At 54.8% G+C, this 7,204-nt stretch overlaps 1 pseudogene; it reads left to right on the top strand.

Annotated features, from left to right (window-relative positions):
- The first annotated feature begins 650 nt into the window (after nt 1–650).
- On the top strand, nt 651–6,965 carry LOC103235135 (cytoplasmic tRNA 2-thiolation protein 1-like; annotated as a pseudogene).
- The last annotated feature ends 239 nt before the right edge of the window (nt 6,966–7,204 follow it).

Raw genomic sequence — 7,204 nt, 5'->3', positions numbered from 1 at the left:
ACTAAGAGATGAATGTTAGTCCAACGGCCTCATCGTGAGATGAGGGGTCGAGAGTTTTGAATTTCCAGAGGGAGAAGCTACTATTCTAGGCAGCTTATATGAACTCGTTTTTCCTCACAGCCATTGTTGGATATAATCTACCCTCAAAAGCCGCATTTTTGAGACGAGGAAACTGAGGCCTAGAGAAACTGAGGCTTCTGATGTAAACTCAAGACCGAAAATCTAGTAATGAGAAAAGCCAGGATTTGAACCAAGCTATCTGATGCTGGCATCTTAACTCTTAACCATTGTACTACCTTACCTCCCCATGACCTTTTTTTTTTTTTTTTTTTTTTTTTTTTTCCCCCGAGACGGAGTCTGGCTCTGTTATCCAAGCTGCAGTGGCAAGATCTCGGGCTCACAGCAAGCTCTGCCTCCCGGGTTCATGCCAGTCTCCTGCCTCAGCCTCCTGTGTAGCTGGGAATACAGGCGCCCGCCACCACGCCTGGCTAATATTTTGTATTTTTATTAGCCAGGATGGTCTCGATCTCCTGACCTCGTGATCCACCCGCCTCAGCCTCCCAAAGTACCCACGACCTTTTTATTGTTGGGCAGTGAAAGCCGTGGTGAAATGAAGAATGTCATACTGTCACGTGATGTGATCAGAAAACATGCCGCCCGGAGTCCCCTCCTCGCACCCCCCAAACCAGTACTTGGTCCATCCTTTGACTGTTGTGGGGATTAGCACAAAGGTTGGGCACAGTAGCAGTTAGGCTCACTGGCTCTGGAGCCAGCCTGCCTGGATGCTGCACATCTCAGCTCTGCCTCTCGCTAGTTTGGTGGCAAGCGACTTAACCTCTCTGCCTTAATTTCTTCAGCGGGACAGTGGGAATAATAATAGATCTCACCTTGTGGATCCTTTGCAGATGACATGCATTAATTATGTAAAGTGGGCTGTCCACCGTGAGTACAACACAAATGCTTGTTCTTAACGATTCAACAAACATGGAATTTCATTAAATCTGATATAAAGGTATGTTGAGGAATTGAATTCTGTTATTCAGTGTGAAGTCCTGATCCAGACTCACCTCGTGCACACTATTTACCATAAAATTGTAGTCCCTATTTTAAGTGCATTCACTTAAAGAGACCTTTCCCTGTACTAATTAATGTCTGTTAAGAAGGACCTTCTGGACATAGTTGAAAGAAAAAAGCAGGGATGGGGAGGAGGATGAGGAGAAGGAAAGGAGGGAGGGGAAAGAAAATGGATGGATGGAGGAATGGATGGAATTAGGGATGGCAGAAAGAAGATAAAATAAACTCTAATAAGAAACCAGGTGGGGTGAGTGGGAAGGCCTCCCTGTGACCTTGGTCTCAGGGGCTCTGTTTTGGCTTCCAGATAAGATACCCCTTAGCTTGGCACTGGGTCTCCTGGGCCTTGGAAGTTGATATCCACAGTGAGGTTGGTGTAGAGGGGCTGCCGCTCCTTGGAGAGCAGCCTGTAGCCCAGAGTTGATGCCATCATGTCACCACCTTAGGTGGATCCGGGACAGAAGGCGAGGTCTGGAGGATGGGGAGGGGCAGCCGTGTGAGCCCAGGCCTCAGGGAGGACCCAGAACCAGCCACCCCACTTCCCACACTGACCTCCAGGGCCTCTGCTTGTGGCCAGGTGCTGGCGGCAATACTGCTCTTTACCGCACTGAGATGTTTGTGTCAAGTCAAACATAAATCTGGCCTACGTGCACATCCAGCACCCTTCCTTAAACTTATTTATGACGCAGAGTCCTTTGCTCATATGTTTTCCTGCTGACCCTCTCCCCACCATTACCCTGTAGTCCTGCCACATCCTCCTCTCTGAGATAGTGATCAATACTGAGGGAACTCAGAGACCAGTGCCCGCGCGGGTCCTCCATATGCTGAGTGCCGGTCCCCTGCGCCCACTGTTCGTTCTTTATACTTTCTCTGCGGCGTACGGCTCCCAGAATGCATTAGGCGGGTCCAGCCCACTCCCCATCTGCGCCTGCGCCTGCGCCTGCGCAATCACAAGGGCTGTGCCCAAGTTCTCTGCCTGCTGCCGTGCACTGCTGTCAGTGCAAAGATAGGATGGGCTTTTTTTCTTCTTCAGATTTTCTGCTGTTGTGGGAGTATGGCAAGAGTTTGAGGGGGCGGAGAAGGGGACTGGGAATGTGAAAAGGTCCGGACTTATCATTGCAATTTGGCTCCACCCACTGGGTGAGTGACAACTGTAGTGAGAGAAAGAGCAGTCCTGGACCCCAAAGCTTCTGGCCTGAGCAGCTGGAAGGGATGGAGCTGCCCTGTACTCCAGGAGAAGCCCGTTAGGTTAGAGGAATGAGGAAGTTGGGTTTTGACATGCCTATTAGACATCTGAGCGGCACTGGTCTCTACTTTCATGGAAGTTAGAGATGGTAAATACACAGTCACATGAAATAATTCCACACATTGTGGTAAATCCTAGAAGCAGCGTGACCTGCTCTGAATGGCAGGAGGTGACAGCAGTAGTCCAGGCTGGAGGTGGTGATGGCTTGAGGATGGAGACTGAGCCTGGGAAGTTTATATGGTTTCACCAGACAAGTGGGACCAAGGAGGTTTGACTGGACAGTTAAAGTCTTGGCTGGCTGGGGAGGGATGAAGTAGGAAAGAGAACAGATGGGGGCCAAGGATGAGTCAACCCCATCGCTGACCCCTCCCCTCCCAACCTGTGTCTTTATGGGGCCACAGAAGCTTAGGTGGATTCTGATACCAGAGCAGGGTTAAGTTCAGAACTGGAGGCCCACACACCCTCACCTCCAAAATAGGTGCAACCCCTGCTAGTCTCCCTAGAGGTGTGACCCAGCCTGCCTGTGTGTGTCCTTGTAAGACACAATCAGGACCCATTCCTGGAGACAGTGTGCCCACCCCCTACCCCCGAAAGTGAAATCCAGTTGTTCTTTTCTTCTTTTGAGACGGAGTCTCGCTCTGTCGCCCAGACTGGAGTGCACTGGCGCGGTCTCGGCTCACTGCAAGCTCCGCCTCCCGGGTTCACACCATTTTCCTGCCTCAACCTCCCGAGTAGCTGGGACTACAGGCGCCCGCCACCACGCCCGGCTAATTTTTTTTATTTTTAGTAGAGACGGGGTTTCAACGTGTTAGCCAGGATGGTCTCGATCTCCTGAACTCGTGATCCACCCGCCTCCGCCTCCCAAAGTGCTAGGATTACAGGCGTGAGCCACCGTGCCCGGCCCCAGTTGGTCTTTTCTGTGTAGCCCCCTTCCCTTGAACAGAGCATGGCCTCCCTCTGTCCTTAAGAGTCTCTGACCCCTCCCCTCACAACCTCTCTGAATAGTCAATAATATTTACCTTCTGATCAGGGCTGTAACATGGGTGGCCTCCCTGGAAGTTGTTACAACTGGTCCTTAATAGACACCCTCACCCCTTTGGATAGCACACAATCTAATTCTGGGTATAACCTGTTTGCTACTCCCTCTCTTCCCCCTGAAATGAGCTTAAGTTCCTATTCTTCTTGGTGCATAATGGGTGCACTCCAGGAAGGCTTCCTGGAGGCAGTGGCCTTACGCCAGAACCCGTTTATAACCCATGTATATAGGAGCAGCCTGCGCACAGCTGCCCCTAGTCTATTCAGGCAGGGGTGCTATCTAGGGAACTCCTCAAAGGCAATGACACACGTGTAACCCGCCTCCTCTCCCGGTCCCGGAGAAGCTGGCCCTTCCTGCAACGCCCGCCCCTTCATGTACCTCCTGCCACGCGGCACGCGCAGCCCTCCTCGGGACGAGCGCGGTGCAGTGCCTCCTTCTGCGCCGCCTTCTAGGTCGAGGTGCTGCACACGGTGCTCGCGGGCCGCCTGCTGCCGCCCGGCGCGGTGGTGGCCGTGGGCGCCTCGTATGGCAAGGACTCCACAGTGGTGGCGCACGTGCTGCGCGCTGGCGCCGCGCCTGGGCATCTCACTGCAGCTCGTGGCCTTCGACGAGGGCATCGGCGGCTACCGGGAAGCGGCGCTGACGGCCGTGCGGCGCCAGGCGGCGCGCTGGGAGCTGTCGCTCACCGTTGTGGCCTACGAAGACCTCTTCGGAGCTGGACGGTGGACCCCGTAGGCCGCAGCACAACCAACTCCAGCCGCAGCCGCTCCTGCTGCACCTTCTGTGGGGTACTGCAGCGCCGGGCGCTGGAGGAAGGGGGGCGCCACGTGGGAGCCACTCACACACTGACCGTTGAGAACAAGGGCGGCCGCAGTTCTGCGTGATAGAGGGAGTGGGGAGCATGCGCAGGCAATGGGCGGTTCCTGAAAGGGGACTGGTGCGCATGCTCCAGAAGTGGGCGAGGAGACCCTGGGAATGGCTTAGCGGGAGGATCTCAGTGAGGCGCTGGGGAAATACACATGTGCCTATTTGGGGCCGGAGCCTGCTGAAGGCTCATGTGGGTAGTACGTGTGCCTCCCTAGGATGGAGTAAGGCAGGTTTTTCAAGCCTCTGGGTCTCTGCCATCATCTTAGTACACACATGGGCAAATAGAGGGGTAGAGAGGCTACCCTGTAGGAGCTAAGGCTAGAGTACTCTGCTATTATTATTATTGTTATTATTTTGAGATAGAGTCTCGCTCTGTTGCCCAGGCTGGAGTGCAGTGGTGCAATCTAGGCTCACTGCAACCTAGGCCCCCCCGGATTCAAGCGATTCTCCTGCCTCAGTCTCCTAAGTAGCTGGGATTACAGGTGCCTGCCACTACGCCTGGGTAATTTTTGTATTTTTAGTAGAGGGAAATGACTTTCTTTGTATCTCCCTTTACAAAGAGAGAGATGTGAAGAGGCGTCTCCCATCGTAAGCCATACAGTCTGAAACGCTACGGTGTCTCTTCACTCCTTTTCTTTATAGGTTTCTCTCCGACAACTCTTATTTTTTCCTAATGATTACTTTAATAAGTAATTATCGTCCATTGACTAAATACCAGATACAAGCTGTGTAGCCTAGAGCAGATTACCTAACCTCCATTTCATCTTTTTTAAAATGGGGATGTTAATAATATCTGGGTCCTTGAGTTGGAAAGTACTTGAGTTACATATAAGGCACTTAGACTAGAGGCTGAAAAACAGTAAACATGATGTAAATGTTTACTGTTACGACGATGCACAAGAGCACAATACAGTCTGTACTCCTGCCTCATTTTCACGTATGTAATTATCACCTGACAAGTGCTACGACGGAAAATTACACAGAACATGTGAATTTATGTCAGGGGATCCTAGTGACGGGGAAAAGGTGGGGATTAAAGAAATCTTTCCTGCGTGAACCAAGACCAGAAGGCTCAGTGAATAACCAGGTGAAGGATGAGTTGGAGTTTGGGGGAGCGGTGTTCTGAGCTGAGGACACAGAGAGGCAAAGGCCTTGAGGAGGGGAAGTATGACCAACTTGAGAAGCCCTAAGAAGAACAGCATTTTAATATACAGAGTCAAGTATAAGATGACGAGATGCAGAATAAACATGGTTTCCATTTACATTGTATGGCGACTGGTGTGTTTGTATGCACTTTCTTTCCGGTCTTTCTAAACCTCGTGATCTGTATTCCCAGAGGCACTTGTGTCTACAGCTCTCTTGAGAATCCCCATTAGATGGTCCTTTTTTCTCCTGTGTAGTCTGAAATACAGTTTTAAGTGAGGCTGAAATGGTTTGCAGCTTAAAGCATTTTTACCCGCTATGTGGAAGGAGAGCTAGTGAAGGGCCTGGTGTACAGTAGGTGGATGGCAAATGAGGGCTCCCCCAAGGAACTTGTTTGTGTTCCCTTCAGGTTTTCTGTCCAACTCTAGTCTCCATCTGGCTGCTCCATGGTGCCCGGGAGTCTCCATGGTCCGGTTTCCCCATCAGTGTCTCTTCCCCCTCCCCCTGCCCCTCTCTGTCTTGAGTCCTGGCGGCCCCGCTGTGCCCTGGGTTTCTATGGTCCGCGCTCCTCTCTCCGTCTCTCTCCGGGTCCTGGCGGCCCCACTGTGCCCTGGGTCTCCCCTCCCCGTCTCTCTCTGGGTCCTGGTTGCCCACAGTGCCCCAGGGGTCTCCATGGCTCTGTCTCCCCCTCCCTGTCTCTGGATCCTGGCTGTTGCACGTTGTTCGGGGGTCTCCATGGCTCGCTCTCCCCGTCGCCGTCTCTCTCTGGGACCTGGAGGCCCCACTATGCTCTGGGTCTCCGTGGGTCTCTCCTCCCAGTCTCTTTCTGGGTCCTGGTGGACCCTTGGTTCCTCGGGGGGCTCCCTGGCCAGCAGCGCCCTCCGCGCCCCACCTCACCGGCTCCCGTCTCTCCCCAGCAGGTCACAACGCCGACGACATGGCGGAGACCTTGCTCATGAATTTCCTGAGAGGCGACGCGGGGCGGCTGGCCCCGGGCGGGGGCCTGGGCTCTCCGGACTAGGGGGGCGCCCTGCCGCGCTGCCGCCAGCTGCAGTTCGCCTCGCAGAAGGAGGTGGTGCTGTACGCGCACTTCGCCGCCTTGACTACTTCTCCGAGGAGTGCGTTTACGCGCCTGAGGCCTTCCGCGGCCACTCCCGGGACCCGCTCAAGCGCCTGGAGGCTGCGCGGCCGTCGGCGGTGCTGGACCTCGTGCACTCGGCCGAGCGCCTGGCGCTGGCCCCGGCCGCGCGGCCCCCGCGCCCTGGCGCCTGCTCCCGCTGTGGGGCCCTGGCCAGTTGCGCGCTCTGCCAGGCCTGCGCGCTCCCGGCCATCGGCAAGGGCCGCCGGGGGCTGGACAAGGAGGCGACGCCGGGGACACCCGGGGATCCGGCCCGGGCCCCCACCTCCGAGACTGTCCCCACCTTCTAGCGACTCCGGGCCTCCCGCCGGAATCCGACGCCCCCGGGTGGGGGCTACCTGTAAATGACACTGTGAATAAACCTGTTACCTTACCGGGCCTTCCATGTGAGGTGGGAGGGGGATGGGGGCCTAGTAACCTGAAACCCTGAAGAAGCTAGGACCCCAGACTTCGGGGTTTCAGGGAGGAAGGGTCTTGAGCTGGGCTTCTGACTCTGAGGGAGGAGGGGGCTGGGGGACCATCCTGGGTCTGAGAGAGGAAAGGGCCAGGACTAGGGCTAGAGGAAGTGGGACTGGAGACCCCAGGCATCTGTGGCTGAAGAAGGAGGGCCTGGGGTCGTGGACTCCTGGGTGTCAGGGAGGAGGGGGCTGAACACCTTGTGATTCCTGAGCGAGTGGGGGTTGGTTGGGGACCTCCTGCCCAG

This window comes from Chlorocebus sabaeus, chromosome 6 (genome assembly GCF_047675955.1).
Source record: "Chlorocebus sabaeus isolate Y175 chromosome 6, mChlSab1.0.hap1, whole genome shotgun sequence".
Classification (NCBI taxonomy): Eukaryota; Metazoa; Chordata; class Mammalia; order Primates; family Cercopithecidae; genus Chlorocebus; species Chlorocebus sabaeus.
This window is presented reverse-complemented; position numbering and strand designations above follow the sequence as displayed.